This window comes from Cervus canadensis, chromosome 5 (assembly GCF_019320065.1).
Source record: "Cervus canadensis isolate Bull #8, Minnesota chromosome 5, ASM1932006v1, whole genome shotgun sequence".
Classification (NCBI taxonomy): Eukaryota; Metazoa; Chordata; class Mammalia; order Artiodactyla; family Cervidae; genus Cervus; species Cervus canadensis.
Window position 1 is genome coordinate 20,053,776 of NC_057390.1, and position 17,365 is coordinate 20,071,140.

Sequence of the window (17,365 nt, forward strand, 5' to 3'; positions counted from 1 at the left end):
AGGACATGGAAGCAACCCAGATGCCCATCAGCAGACGAATGGATAAGGAAGCTGTGGTACATATACACCATGGAATATTACTCAGCAATTAAAAAGAATTCATTTGAATCAGTTCTAATGAGATGGATGAAACTGGAGCCCATTATACAGAGTGAAGTAAGCCAGAAAGATAAAGACCAATACAGTATACTAACACATATATATGGAATTTAGAAAGATGGTAACGATAACCCTATATGCAAAACAGAAAAAGAGACACAGATGTACAGAACAGACTTTGGGACTCTGTGGGAGAAGGCGAGGGTGGGATGTTTTGAGAGAACAGCATCGAAACATGTATATTATCTATGGTGAAACAGATCACCAGCCCAGGCTGGATGCATGAGACAAGTGCTCGGGCCTGGTGCACTGGGAAGACCCAGAGGAATCGGGTGGAGAGGGAGGTGGGAGGGGGGATCGGGATGGGGAACACATGTAAATCCATGGCTGATTCATGTCAATGTATGACAAAAACCACTACAGTATTGTAAAGTAATTAGCCTCCAACTAATAAAAATAAATGGAAAAAAAAAAGAAAACAAGATGGTCCCCTCACAATACAGTACTAAGTGAACAAAGTCAAAACTCCCACTTTTGATACCTATGTGTGTATATGTTTCGGGGATGGAGGAAAACTTTGAGAGGATTGTCACTCAAGCATTAACAGTAGTTATCTCTGGATGGGCTTTATTTCCTTTTACTGGTTCATATCATTTCACAGTGTTTCTATGATATACACACTTTATTGTAATAAGAAAATAAAATAATAAAAGTACTTTTTCTTTTATTCTAAAGATGCTACTTTACAGAATACACCAAGGCAAAGGTGAATTTGGAGCCAGGATTGTGAAAGTACAGGAATTGGACAGGAGTGAGAGAATGAGTGGGGTAAGGTCATTTTCGGCAGGGAAAGTAGATAAGTAAGAGCCCCGGGTACTGCACAGGAGTAGGTTTCGTGGTCCCAGAGGGCAGGAATGGGGCTTCCGTGGTGGATTTCATTCAATGGCAGCAATTCTTGACCACAGCTAACCAAATCCAGCTTTGTGACCCTGAGAGTTTTTAATACTTGTTCATTTCCACTGAGTTTCCTCCACCAATGTGTTTCAAATGTATTTCACAGAAAACTAAGTATCGGTAGGTGGATTTCCTATTGATGCTTTGGATAAATGCTACATTGAACAAAGAAAGAATACCACAATTATTGATAGCAGAACCTATCAAAAACTTTTTTATTCTATGATATAATACATGACCCCCAAAACAGAGTATACAATATTTCCCAAATGTATTTGAGAAAAAAAAAAATCACCATCTCTACTTTGTTTGGGTGGAAGCAAAAGAGTTGTATGGAATTGGTGTCATCATTTGATACACAGTTTGAGAAGTGTTACTCTGCCATATGTCACATCAGTGATTCATGGGCCATGATTTATCTTTTTCATTTATCCCCTAGTATCTCCAGCACCACACACAACAGCTAGTATAAAAAAGTCTCTCAAATATTTGCTAATTGAGTGAATGAACTTCATTAAGAAAAACTGACTTAGCAAAGCTCTACATCTTGTGTATCTCTTCCAGATTTTACTTACACTTCCTTACAGAGACCATCCCACTTGATCAATCCATGTAGGTGTGGAAGGATTAAAAAATCTAGATCCTTTCAACAGGACTCTCTCTCCCAAGGGTTTCTGACACTTGCAAATGAAATTCTCTTCCCAGCTAAGAGTCAGGAACAAATCAAGGAAGATGTGCTGGTGGTTAATCTTACCACTTCCCCTCCAACAAATTCAGCTTGCTTCCCAAGAGTCAGTTGAGAATGGCCTCCAAAGCAAACAACCAGTTGGATGATAGGAAGTGAATGCGTGACTGTCAGAGCAATAAAGCCTTGCCCTTTGCCCTACTCCTTCAAAAGTTTAGCAAGGACATGCTTTCCCCACATAGTCTGATAACAGCTGTCCCAGAGGACAGATTGCACATGGATTACAACTAATTGGGGTCAAGAAGAGATCGCCTATAGTTTTGCCAAGAGCTCTTCTTGGGCTGAGAAAGTGTGTGTTCCCGCAGATGTTTTCCTGTCCCCTATGGAACTTGTCCCTACCCTCTATGGACCTGTGTCATTGAACAACTAAGAAACTATTAATTTCATTTCTTCTAGGGGGGTGAAGGAGTTCATGAGCCCTTCAAAGTATAACAAAGGAAAAAAAAAAAAACTGTGCTCAGCCAGAATTCAAGCCCAAATGGGTCATGATGTCCACGTGTTACAAAAATATAACTTTCTTTAAAAAAAAAAAATTCCTGGTGATTGTACAATTTTGTGCAGAAGGCTGTTCGGTCTAGAGCTATTTCAAACTCTCAAAACTTTATACATGCAAGGCAAGCAAACTGAAAGCGAAAGTCACTCCCTTTCCTCTTATTTCTAAGATTAGTTGCAACCTCCCTGGTTTTCAACACTCATGCCAGTGTCCAGACTACTCAAGGGATTTCCTCAGTCACATAGAGAACCTGGACTAAATTAGTCCAGAGGGATGTGTGCCATTTCTAAGTTTGTGGTTGGCTTCACTGTGTGTAAAGCAAAGGTTATTAGACGCCAATGCTGTGCAGATTTTCTAAATACTCTGGACTGCCAATGGCAGAACCAGATGTGAACTATATCAGGAGAGACATGCGTGACAGCGTCTTCCTAAATGCCTATGATGAATCACAACCCGCAGAGGAGACAATTGCAGCTGTGTGGTGCCAGGGTAATTTCCTCCAAATACCCCTTCCATCAGGTTATTTTCTGTCAGGGAGAACTAGGGCTCTATTGTGTGAAATCTAAAGACCAGTGTTAAGGACCTCAGTCATCTGCCTGTCCTACCTTGAGACAAGCCAAAAGGATCCCTACACTCCAGGACAAACTCTTTATTTTCCTCCTCTATACTTTGCATGAGTGCCTCCCTCTGGAATCCATAGCTCCAATGTCCATCAAAATCTGGCTCAAACCTCATTATTGTCAAGTCACCTTCCCTATCCAGCCCCACTCCCTCCGTGCTGATCCTTCTCCTATATTTGGCATTCCCTGTAGTTGTCTGTAAGTTGTCACTGTTTCTATTGGGGGGTGGGGGGCGCTGGAAAGCTTAGCATCAAATATGAGTACCCCGTAAAACAAGTGTATGGAAAAGGCTCCTTGGTGTGCATTTTCTGCACTTCCTTCTTCCTACCTTCACTGTGAGGGTCACCCTTGATTATTGCTTTGCTTTTTGTCACTTCTAAGTTGTTACCTTGCTCTAATTTAACTATTTTATGTGATATCTTAAATCTTTTCTGTATCAAAGCAGAGTGTCAACATGATTTTGGGGACCTTATTCAGTTCAGTTCAGTTCCGTCGCTCAGCCGTGTCTGACTCTTGGTGACCCCATGGACTGCAGCACACCAGGCCTCCCTGTCCATCACCAACTCCCGGAGTTTACTCAAACTCACGTCCATCGAGTCGGTGATGCCATCCAGCCATCTCATCTTCTGTCAGCCCCTTCTCCTCCTGCCTTAATCTTTCCCAGCATCAGGGTCTTTTCCAGTGAGTCAGTTCTTCGGATCGGGTGGCCCAAGTACTGGAGTTTCAGCTTCAACATCAATCCTTCCAATGAATATTCAGGACTGATTTCCTTCGGGACTGACTGCTTGGATCTCCGTGCAGTCCAGGGAACTCTCAAGAGTCTTCTCCAACGTCACAATTCAAAAGCATCAATTCTTCAACTCTCAGTTTTCTTTGTAGTCCAACTCTCACATCCATACATGACTACTGGAAAAACTATATCTTCACCTAGACAGACCTTTGCTGGCAAAGTAACGTCTCTGCTTTTTAATATGCTGTCTAGGTTGATCATAGCTTTCCTTTCAAGGAGCAAGTGTCTTTTAATTTCATGTTTGCATTCACCATCTGCAGTGATTTTGGAGCCCCCCAAAAATAATCTCTCACCATTTCCATTGTTTCCCCATCTGTTTGCCATGAAGTGATGGGACCAGATGCCATCATCTTAGTTTTCTGAATGTTGAGTTTTAAGCCAACTTTTTCACTCTCCTCTTTCACTTTCATCAAGAGGCTCTACAGTTCTTCGCTTTCTGCCATAAGGGTGGTGTCATCTGCATATCTGAGGGTATTGATATTTCTCCTGGCAGTCTTGATTCCAGCTTGTGCTTCATTCAGCCCAGCATTTTGCATGATGTACTCTGCATAGAAGTTAAATAAGCAAGGTGACAATATGCAGCCTTGATGTACTCCTTTCCTGATTGGAACCTCAGTCTGTTGTTCCATGTCCAGTTCTAACTGTTGCTTCTTGACCTGCATACAGATTTATGAACCTTTATGGACTGTGCTTTTCCTTTAGTACACATCCTCTCTGAGGGTCTTACCTCCCACTACCTCAAATGCTCCTCAAAGGAAAAAATATTTCAGAAGCAAGTTACCATCTTCTGTTCTAGTTTTTGAAATTAACATTTTCTGTTCTTCTTTTGATTAAAATATTATATGTCCAAGATGCCTTTATATATATTATCTGAACCCAGAATTATCATAGCTTGTTATTCATGAGGGCTTCCCTGGTGGCTCAGATGGTAAAGAATCTGCTTGCAATGTGGGGGACCTGGGTTCGGTCCCTAGGTTGGAAAGATCCCCTGGAGAAGGGCATGGCAACCCACTCCAGTATTCTTGCCTGGAAAATTCCCATGTATAGAGAAGCCTGGAGGGCTACAGTCCATGGGGTCACAAAGAATCAGACATGACTGAGTGACTAAGTGAAGAACTATTCATGAAGACCCATATAATTAGAAAAATTAAGTAGTTGGTCCAGTGTTGCCCAGCTAATAAGGAAAGAGCCAAGATTTGAACCCAAGTCTACCTGACTCTATATCCCTGGACTCTGCATCCTCTGAAAGTTCATAGCCCCAGAATAGATATTCAGTGTCCTGTACTAATTGATTGTTGAAGTACAACTAGAAAACTTGGTCCTGAATTGAATAAAACGTGGAGGCAAAGCTATCGAAAGTTGGACTTGTAAAACTGAGTCACCAAATGAATTGGCTTCATAAAAAGACAGCAGAGACCCTAAGTAGGTCTCTCTGGGAAAGATGAGTCAGACCTACGAAGGTAACCAAAATGAGTAGGGTGTGGGGTGAACATAATATGAAAGAGATACCACGTTTGGATGCAGAGAAAAGAGTGCATGGGGCACACTGGTTTAAGTTTAGGTCCTGGACAGACTGATCCCGCTGTGCTACCATCACAATAATTCTAGGGCTTCAGTGAGGGTAAGCTTGGTGGTTATCTCCTGAGGAGGGGTCTGACAAAATGGTAGAGACAGACTTTTTACATCTGAAGCCAGAATACAGAATGTTTGTTCATGGAGACTCTTCACACATGTTATCTTCTCTATAACTCTTTCCCTAACTCCTCCTCTGTGTTTCATTTTCATATAATATTTACCACATGGTATTGCCCCAATGTGTCTGGGTCTGTCTTCCCCACTACACCATCAGCTACTCAAAGACCATAATATAATCTTTTGGAAAATCACACACAGGTGCTTCTCTCCAAACTGATCTAAAGATTGGATACAACTCCGACAAAAAGACAAACAGAATTGCTGAGGAACTTAACCAATAATTCTCAAATTTATGTGGAGAAGCCAAGATCTCAGAATAAACAAGGCACTCCTGAAGAGGAATATCAAGACTTATTACAAAGCTGATGTAATGAACACAGTATTTACTGGCACAGATATAGATAAACTGCCCGATGGAACAGACTAGAGAACTCTGTAGAAACAGAAAGAGAAGGAGAAAGGGGTAGGTGCCTGAGATATGATGGAGAAGACACTGTAGATCACTAAGGAAACAACAAAATTCTTCAATAAATAGTACAGATCAACTGGTTACCTATGCGGAGAAAAAAAAAAAAAACTATAATCAGATCACACTACACAGAAAAATCAAATCCTGGAGAGTTGAAGATATAAAAGGCAAAAATCAGATTTTTGAAGAAAATGTTGGAGAACATCTTTAGGACCTCAGGGTGGTAAAGACTTCTTAAAACAAATTATGAAAGAAAAAAATAATAAATTTGACTACTTTCAAATTAAGAACTTCTGTTTCACAATAGATCCCATGATGAAAGTGATCAGAAAGCCACAAACCAGGAGAAGATATGTGCAATATATATAACCAATAAAACATACATAAAGAGGATTTCCCAAAGTCCAGTGATTAGATGAATAAATACAAAGCCAACAGCCCAGTAGAAAAATATTCAAAGGACAGGAACAGTCAATTGACAGAGTAGTAAACTTGAGTCATCTATAAACCCATCAAAGAGCACTCAACCTCTGCGACTAATTAAGACAGCTGCAAGATACCACTTTTCGCCCACTGGATTGGCAAAAATTAAGAAGTCAGACACTGTCATAGTCTTAGAGAGGGTGTGAGTCAACAGGAATTTTTATATTCTGCTGGTAGAAGTCTAAATTAGTACAACTCCTTTGGAAAAAATTAGTTGAATGTTCAAGTATTTTATAGCCTAATTACTCTACCTTGAAGAAACTCTTGCACGCATGTCTAAGATTCAAGTGATTCTACTTCTTTCTCAGTATAAACTCTAGAAGTTTATAGAGTTTTGCACAGCATTTATATATAGGAATGTTCACAGTAACACTGTAATAGTAACTGGACAACTCTTGTCCCAGAGTAGCTGGAGAATGAGAACAACTATATATTCATATTCCTGCAATAAAATGTTACATATCATAGTGAAAATAATGAACTTCTTGCCACATGAATAAATCTCAGAAACATAATACTGAGTGAAAAAAGCAAGTGAAAAGATTGGGTATACTATAGTATAATAAAATTTTTATAAAGCAAAATTAAATATATTATTTGATGTTGCATACATATGTGCTAACTTATTTTTCAAAACCAAGAGTTCATAGCAATAAAATTCAGAATGGTGGTTACTTCTTGGGGTAGGCAGGGTGTGGTATAGGAAAGAAGCCCACCAGCTGATGCAATGGTATTGACCATGACCTCCAAGGCACACAGATTCTCCTGCTGTTCCTCTGCTTCATTACCTGTGTGATAGTCACATTCTGCTTCCAATATCAAATATGACATAATAATAATAAAAGGAAAAACTAGGTGGCCAGGCTTTTCTGAGCACATGGAAACAAGATTCTTCCATGATTTTGCTGGTGCCCACAGGCTCTCCAGCACCTAATGTTAGAGGTGGATGGAGCAGCGAGGTCATCGAGGCCCATCACTAACGTTACAGAGGAGGAACCTGAGGCTCAGAAAGCCCAGGCGACTGTTCCGTGATCCCCTGGCTGAGCCAGGAGCCAAAGCCCAGTCTCCTGACACTTCCTGCCCTGTGCCCTGTCTCCAGACCATGCCCTCATGTCTGATGGATAATAAAAAGAAAAGGCAACTCTAATCTTCTCTGTCTCTGCCTCTCCAAAACCTGGTACAAAGCCTGACAATATGCTGGCTCTCAAAATATCTGTTAACCGGATATTATGAAATTCTCGATGGTCTGTCCACAAGGTGTCTCTCAAGTGATAAAAGGGAACCCTCTCTCCTGGTTCAAGAGCTTCAAAAAATAAAAATAAAAAACAAGATTCCTGGAAGCAAAACAGAAGAAGCTACCAGTCCTGCCATTCCCGGGCATTCCCAGAACTCACATGTGAGGGCCCTCAGGAGAAGGCGACTGAGGGAAGGGCGGCTGGGCACAGCCAAGGACGGACTTCCCAGCTGCTCCCAGCAGGCCAGCCTTGCGTGACAGACTTCTTTAGCTTGAGGTGTAGGATTCAGAAGAAAGGAGCCAAGCCCTGTGAATGTGTCTTTGTTGCCTCCGAGGCGAGGAGTTGCCAGGGTCTGTGGTTTGGCTGTGGAATGAGCAGTGGAAGCACTTTCTCTTCCATTACATGTGCAATAACAGCCTGGCTGATCCCAGTCGTGTGAGTAAGCTCCTGGCAAGGCGAGCAGTTTCCATCTTACTTCGCTGATGGCTTCCCTGAACCTCGGGTTTCCCCAGTCCCCAAAGTCTCTTAGGTATCATCATTATAGGAGTTGTTCTGTGGGGGAGATTTATTGAATACTAACCATTTATTCATTCAGTTAAAATATTTTGTTGGAACCCTATTATGTTCTATATGTTTTAAATGTTCATTTGTTAATATGATGACAACTTCAAGTTGATCTTATCCTCAAATTACAGATGAAAAGAGTGAAGCCATGTGAGTTTTGATAAGTCCACGGTGGCAGAGTTGAATCAGTTATTATGGCTATGGAATAGACCACCCCGAAACATAGACTATAATAACACATCAAGCTTAAAATTCTGTGCAGCAACAATTTAGAATCTATCTGCAGAGCAACCACAGAGTCACAGACATAAGGAACAGACCTGTGGACACAGAAGGGAAAGGGGAGCGTGGGACGAACTGGGAGATTAGGATTCACATATATACACTACCATGTGTAAACCAGAGAGCTGGTGGGAAGCTGCTATATAGCACATGGAGCTCATTTGAGTGCTCTGTGATGACCCAGAGGGGCAGGGTGAGGGTGGGGTGGAAGGGAGGTCCAAGAGTGCACAGATATATGTGTACACAGAGCTGATTCACTTCACTGCATAGCAGAAACTACCACAATATTGTAAAGCAATTGTATTTCAATGAAATAAAAAATAAACAATTTAGGATGGTTTCACAGTCTTGGCTAAGTTATGTCATACATGGTGGTCAGTTCTGGGTTGATTAGGCAAGAAGTCAAATGATTGACTGGCGGATGACTGGAGCCCCTCAGATCTCCTCCATGAAGTCTCCTATCTTCTGTAGACTGACTTGGCCTTGTTTTCACTGTGGGTGCCAGAATCGAAAAGCAAATCAGCCCAAGTCAAGTATCATTATTCTTCCTCCCCTAGTTTTTCCAGACCCTCCCTATCACGAGAAGGCTGAGGCAGGGACCTCGTCTGTGACGACCTGGGCAGCCAGCCTCCCTCTCTAACTCTAACTTCCCATGAATCTTACTTGGCCATTCATGTTATACCTGTTTACATTTCAGCAGCTTTTGTCATTGCAACATATCTCCCCTGCTTTTTGTATCTCTACCTTGGGTTCTTGATTTGATTACTTTTGAAGTTAATTCCAAAACATTTTGTCATAATTTTTTCCAATAGACTTTACTATTTAGAGAATTTTTAGGTCCATAGCAAAATCGAGTGAAAAGAACAGAGTTCCCATACACCCTTGCCCTGACACATGCTTAGCCTCCTCCACTATCAATATCCCCCACAGTGTGGCACATTGGTTACAGTTCATGAATCTACACTGACATACCATTATCACTCAAAGTCCTTAGTTTACATTAAGGTTCCCTGATGGTGTTGTACATTCTATGTGTTTTGACAAATGAATGATGGCTTGTAGCCACCATAATAGTATCATATAGAATAGTTCCACAACCCTTGAAATCCTCTGTGCTCCATCTATCCATCCCTGCACCCACACAAGCCTCTGGCAACCACAGGTCTTTTTTACTGTCATCACAGTTCTGCCTTTTCCAGAATGTCATACTTGCTGTTGTTGTTCAGTCGCTAAGTTGTGTCCAACTCTTTGTGACCCCATGGACTGCAGCACACCAGGCTTCCCTGTCCTTCACTATCTCCCGGAGTTTGCTCAGACTTATGTCTGTTCAGCCAGCGATGCTACCCAACCATCTCCTCCTCTATCACCTCCTTCTCCTCCTACCCTCAATCTTTCCCAGCATCAGGGTCTTGTCCAGTAAGTCAGCTCTTCACATCAGGTAGCCAAAATATTGGAGCTTTAGGTTCAGCATCAGCCCTTCCAATGAATATTCAGGGTTGACTTCCTTTAGGATTGACTGGTTGGTTGTCCTTGCAGTCCAAGAGATTCTCAAGAGTCCTCCAGCACCACAATTCGTCACAGAGTTGGAATCAAATGGTATGTAGACTTTTCAGATTGGCTTCTTTCATTAGTAATAATATGCATTTAAGGTTCCTCCAAATCTTTTCATAGCTTAAGTCCATTTCCTTGTAGCACTGAATAACATTCCATTGTCAGAATGTACCACAGTTTATTTGTCCATTCACCTATCAAAGGATGTCTTCGTTGCTCAATAGTTTCAGCAATTGTGAAAACTCTTCTATAAACATCAGTGTGCAGGTTTTTGTGTGGACATAAATTTTCAATGCATTTGGGCAAATGCTAAGGAGGACAATTGCTGAATTGTGTGAAACTATCCAACTGTCTTCCAAAGTGGCTGGACCTGAGTCACTGCCATACAGCAGAAATTAGCACAACGTTGTAAATCAACCATACTTCAATTAAGAAAGAAAAAGTGGCCGTACCATTTTGCATTCTCACCACCAATGAATGACAGTTTCTGCGGCTCCATATCCTGGTCATCATCCTGTGCTGACGGTGTTCTGAATTTGGGCCACTCTAGTATAACGTTGTTTTAATGTCATAATTTTATCAGCAGGACTGTGGTGGTTTTCTGGAGCGTGTATTTCATTTAACATTTGTTTTTCCTGTACTTTCCTTCTTTCTTCTTCTAATATCTTTGTACAAGACCCTACGGTGGTTCATTTTTTATTTCTTTTTATAGAAGCAGGTGATATTTTCCTGTAGCAGCTTTTTGCTTTCTTACTCATGTTATTTGCCTGTATTAGTCCACCACTTATGCTGAAAATTATGACGTGGAAGGAAGGGGAGAGATAAGGCACTTTCATAATTCTTTTCCTTTCAGTCCTTCCTTACCCATCAGGAAGCTGAGAATGTAGACAGAATGTGCACAGATCAACAAGTGAAAAGAACTAAGTTCATTGTGTGCAGTGTTTCTGCTGTTCTTTATATTTAAAGACAAAATACATCTGCATGTGCAAGCTATAAAATGTGAACTGGGTAATTTCAGTGCATGATTTAAGGATGAATGGTAACATTCATGCTAATACTAAATTTTAATTTTTCTTTTCTTGGAAAAACATTAGTAAATTAAAAACATCCTAAGTTAGGATTTCCCTAGTGGCTCAGTGATGAAGATGCGTGTGCCAATGCAAGGGATACAGGTTCAATTTCTGGTCCAGGAAGATCCCACATGCAGCAGAGCAGCTAGGCCTCTACACCACAACTACTGAGCCTGTGCTCTGGAGCCTGTGAGCTCAACTACTGACCACCTGCTGCAACTACTGAAGCCCACGCACCCTAGAGCCTGTGCTCCACAACAAGAGAAGCCACTGCAATAAGCAGCCTGCACACCACAACTAGAGAGTAACTACCACTCACTGCAAGTAGCAAAAACCCAGTGCAGCAATGAAGACCCAGCACAACCAAAAAGAAATTAAAATATTTTTAAGAGACCATCAATCTAGATTTTTAAAATATCGTTAAGTCAAAAGTGAGATAACACAGGAGAAAGAAAAGAGCTTTATATTTTAGGAAATTTAAGGGCGATTTTCCCCTGATTTTTGAACAAGGGTCTTGCATTTCCACTTTGATTCAGCCCTGCACAGGAGGTTAGTGCTGAAAAGACCCTGGAGATTATCTAGCTCAGTCCCTTCATCAGACAGGGAAGATGAGGTCCAGAGAGGTAAAATGACGTCTTGCTCAGGAAATGAAAAGAGAAGTGTGGGAGGGGAGGACCTTCATTCATCTTCAGACCTTGAGGAGTGAGCTGGGGTTTACTGAAACACTCTAAATCCAGAGGGACTCACAACTCTCGGATCTGCCTTTGTCCAGGTTCTCTCACGCCCACCCCTTCCCATGATGATCCCACCGTTCAAGGGCAAGGAACCAAGCTGTTAGTTTCTTTGCAGCTCTGCGTATCTTGGCCACATTCCCACCATCCTGGATTCCACCCCCCCACCCACCCCAGCTAGGGATCACTCCCACACATTCAACAGCCAGACAAGATCTTAACCAACAACAAGTCCCGCCAGCTCTGGGCACCTGCGGACTTTCAACAGACATGTGTTCTATTCTTGGGAAGGCTCGGTTTCTAGGAAGGCCATTAGGCCTTCAAAAGTTTGGGAAATGCTGTATAGCTCAGGGAACTCTTCTCAAAACTCTGTAGTTACCTATATAGGAGAAGAATCTTTAAAAAGAGTAGAGATATGTACATGTATAACTGATTCACTTTGCTGTACAACAGGAACTAAAACAACATTGTAAATCAATTATACTACAATAAAAACTTTTTTTAAGCTTTAAACACATTTTATTTAAATTACAATTATACTGGTATGAATAAAAATTATGTAATCATAAGTAGAATCAAACATATATATTACAGACATTATTTCTGATACTGTTCAGATTTTCTTATACTTACTAAGGAGCTATAATGTTAATTTATTTATTGAAGGATAATTGCTTTAGATATTATAAAAACTTTTGATAAATAAAATAGATACTTTAAAAGAAGTTCAGGAAATGAGTTGTTCAAGATGCCCTTTAGGGGAAATGGGCAGCCCTGATGCAGTGTCCTGAATCTTCCTCCCTTGGAAATGTGTTCTTTGAAGAAAAAGCAGTAGGGAAAAGAAGAGAGTACTAGGAGGACTGAATTAGGAAAGATGTGACATCTTTTCCTGTTGTTCTCATAAAATCTTCTGGGAGGCTTGATAATGCTGATTTTGAAAAATTTAACAATTTCTTTCAGAGGCAACTGATTCAGTAACATATATAACATAAGTCGTTTAACAGATGTCATGTCATCTGATATTCCAGCCAGCACCACACACACACACATTCTGCTTTCACTTCTATAGGGAATAAGAAAAAAAAAGGACACATTTTCTCAAATTACAGTGAGATAATTTTACCCTCCCCTCCATCCCTAGAGCCCAAGCCATTCCTGAAACACAGCACCGTTTGAAAGGACACCATGCACCATTTCATTCCTTTGGGTGAAAATGTGATTTGAACTCCACCCTCCCTTCCCTCCACCTTCATTAAAACCCTAGAAGGACATTTTCTTCAAGTGATGTTTTCTGGGATTCCTTGGTTTTCCCTAAAAAGTATTTACTGAATCAAAACATTTTGGCCTAGGCCATGGCTACGTGCAGGGGCAAAGCAGATTGGGGCTGGGGTTGCAGAAAAGGAGGAAGAAGGACCTATCTCCCACCCCACCCCACTCCCCCGAAGCCACGCACCCAGGGACCACCACAACCTCTCCCAGCTTTCAGGCTGCTCACAGCTTTTCTGCATAACGTCTTATCCAGCCACCACCAGCCACGGGGTTTCCAAACAAGCCCACAGCCTCTGTGTTGAGCCGGCAGCTTCAGGCTCCACGCACCCCTCACCCCCAGCCCTCCCATCAGCCCCTTCCCTTGGGTCGGGTTCTTTCTGTGCACCAGCTCCTGTGAGCTGGACTTCGGGATTTGCAGGCGCTTCCTAGAGCTTCCTTGACAGGACTCAGAGCTCAGGCCTCCTGACCAGTTTCCCTTATAGGGTAACAGCCCCTCCAGGCCTTCCTCAGGGCTCCGAGGCCCGTCCTAGCGCATCCGAACAAGACCAGGATCCCAGCCTGTTATCTCCCCCTCGTCTCTGCTTCCTCCACTCAGGAACAAGGTCATATTTTTCTCTGCCCCCGTCCCACCTTTCCCCCCAGTCCCTAGCGCAGGATGGACGTATAGGCACACAGTAGGTGTTCAGTAAAGGTTAGCTGTACAAATGAACGGTTCCCCACTGCAAGCACAAGTTTCTTTGTTTCCGGAGTTCTGCTGCACAGAAACTCGGTTAACATACGCGGAAAACTTCGATTTCAGTTCGATACATGTGTCTCAGCTGCGTTCTCAGACCCCCGCCCCCATCACTGCAAAGGCCAGAAGGGGGGTGGGACACCCCTGAGATCTTAAAAGTCACATGGGCTGCTCTGCCCAGCTGCAGGGCAGTCGGGGCTGTTGTTGAGCTTTGAACAAATCCAGGGATTATTTATAATTGAAAATCAGACTCGGCGAGCCTTCAGAGCCATGAAGGAGTTTATTATTCTCCACCCCACGTGCTCCGCCTCCCCCTCCGCCTCACATCCGGCCTCACTCTCAGCAGGCTCTCGGGCTCCCGCGGGCCTCCAAGCACCTGGGCTGGGCAGGCGGCCGCCTTCCCAGGAGTCAGGAATCGCAGACCACCCCACACGCCCACACGTACCCTTCTGACTGGGACGGAGCATCCAAGGATGGGAAAGGCCAGCTGAGGCGGAAACTCCTCGAGACTGACATACTCCAGGCTTACCTCAGCGGGGGCCTACAGAGGCTGGCAGAAATGGAGGCCCCCAGGGAAGGCCTGGATGGGAGCTCAGGCCTGTCTCCACCCAGGGGACCGCCTCCCGCCCCTTCCCCGGGGCTGCCCGGCCTGTGAACACAGCAATCTCTTAGGTCTCTAATCATGCCCAGGCCAGATGATTAAGAAACCGAAACCTTAAAGAACATTAGCCTTGGAGAGACTGGTAAAGATCTTCTCAGCTGGTAAACAGAAAACAGTTCTAGCTACAAAGCCCTTTCTTCAAAAGAAACTTCCAGAAAATCCAGTGAGCAAAAGGGAGAAAACCCCAGGAAGAGCAGGCCACACTTGGGCCCTCCACTGTCATGGCTGTCCAGTCAAAATGTTTTTTTCTCAGTCTTCCATCCTGACCAGAAGAGGCCCCTGATAGTTGGGAGCCCACCTAGGGTGTACACTCAGGGACTCTAACCCCAACAAAGTCAGGCCAGCAAGCAGCCTTTTCTTGTCCATGCTGGATTGGTATTTGTGGAAAGCTCTAGAAGTTAGGCACATTGATGAGAGTGTTAGAATATTCTTTCTTGAGAGTGATGGAAACCAGTAGAAACATGCTCAGTTAAAAAGGGGCTTCATTGGAAAGAACCTGGAGCATCCAAACACATGTCTGTGCTCTCAATGCTTAGAACTGGGTCTCGATGAAAACTCCTTTTTCCTTACCCCCACTTCGCTTTATTCCCTCCATTCTGTGTGACTGAAAACATAGCCTCTGGAATCTAGATTCTCATCCACCCCTCCAACCACCCCAAGTTTAGATGACTTCACCACTAGCTCTTCTTAGATCAGTCTGAGGAAAGGCCTCTGATCACCCCAGAATCTGTCACGTGCCCATCCCTGAACCAATGACTGTGATCTGAGGGAAGGATACCCATCTAAGCCCTGGACAAGGGCATGAAGTTCTGAACTTGGCAGGCCCTCAGAACCGCAGGGAAGGGAGACTGGGAGAAATAATTCCCCAAAGAAACATGGGTCCCTGGTAAGTTAATGGTGATGAACAGCCCTGACTTTTAACATTTTGACAACGACATTCTTGGAAAGAGTGCCCTAATCAAAAGGAATGATCCCCACAAGTTCACTGGGGCAAAGAGACCTTGCAGAGCCCCCCAGACCACCCACAGAGGGCGCCATCTACTCTTTCTTCCTACACAACCAGAGCTAAACCCAAGCATTAGCTGGGAGCATATGTGTTGCTTTTCCTTTTAAACTTAATTCAACTTGAAAGGACTCTTCATCTTATCTTGTGCAAGTGAGTAAGGGAGAGTGTGTCGGTTCAGTGGTGCAATAAATAACCTCTCCTTATGAGAAACATGATGCCTCAGCCCCTAAGCCATTTGGTAACCATAATCTGACATTACAGAAGCTTTTCTGGTGAGACCAGAGATATCTGAGCCACTTCCCTTTTCAAACAACTTCAGCTAATGGCTTTCCATGCTATTAGTGGAATGAGTCCAAGCTATCTTTGATTTGTGGTCGCTTGATTGGATCCTGAAAGGGGAGGCTCAGCTTTGCGAGGAGAAATAATTGCCTGGGAACACTGCAGAATGATACAATTCCTGTGGAGTCGGAGGAACCACAAATTTGGAGAAGCTTGACTCCTCTGGAGAGATGAAAAACTTGTCAAGGTTTCTAACTCTCCTGCTGGCCCCTTCCTCACTCTGACAGCTCACGTCAGCCCCCTCTGCCTCCCCAGTGTTTCTGATGCTGGTTCTGTTTTCTTTAGAGAGAAGGGGGTCCTTCATGGATCCTGCTAGAATCCATCACAATGCCAGAAGCCATTTAGAAAATCACCCAGCCACACAACCTGGCTGGCAGGTCCAACCACAGTACCCTGAGGCAAATATAGTCCTGGGAGCACATCTGAAACTCTAGCAATGAGTTTCAAACTCTGACTCCAGTCATTGTAGGGCAGTTGGAATAGGGACACGGCTGTGTGTGTGGTCATTAAACAGAGCTTCTCTTTCTAGTAGAAAGAGAGGCACCATTTTGTAAAGTTGCCTGACCCCCCTGCATGTTTCTGGGCTCACTCACAGGCACATCTGAGGGGTCCCTAGTCCCGTTTGAGCTAAAAGAAAATGACAGTTGAACTTGACACTGTACTCTGTACACATCACTGAGTGGAAGAGAGAACACCACCAGTGGGACAGCATTTGTTGTGACATTGGAAACCTGGCTTCATTTTCTGAACCATAACAACCAGAGGTTATCTCAGGCTTCGAAGGGACTTTTTCTTTTTAATAAACTTTTGATTTTGAAATAAATTTATATTTACAGAAAAGTTACAAATGTAGCTCTGAGGATTCCCATATATCCTGTGCCCAGTGTCTGCTAATGGTAACATCTTTTCTGACCATGCCGCATTTGGCAAAATTATTAATAAGAAATTAACATTGGTATCATGCCATAAGCTACACTCCAGATATTATTCAGATTTCACCCATTTCTCCATTAACATTCCAGGATCCTACATTGTGTTTAGTCATCCTGTCTCCTTTGTCTCCTCCAATCTGTGGCCATTTTTCTGTCTTTCCTTGTTTATCATGACTTTGACCATTGTGAAGATTCCTGATCATACATTGTCCCTCCCTCCGAGTTGTCTGATGTTTTCTTCGAATTGACTAAAATTATGGGTTTTGAGGAAGAAGATCCAGAAGTGAAGCAACTCAAAGATTACTTCACACAGATGAGCAGAGAAGGCTGAGCCATAAGCTCTAAAAAATGTTCCAGAGACCACTTCCCTGATGGTCCAGTAGATAAGAACCCACCTGCCAATGCAGGGGGAATGGTTTCGATCCTTGGTCCAGGAAGATTCCCACAGGCCCTGGAGCAACTAAGCCCGTGAGCTGCAACTACTGAAGCTCACACGCTCCTGTGCTCCACAACAAGAGCAGCCCCCACTCGCCACAACTAAAGAGAGCCCACACAGCCACAGAGACTCGGGACAGCCAAAAATAAATAAATAAATCTTATTTTAAAAAGTTCCAGAGAAGTAAACCTTCAGCCTGACATGTTAT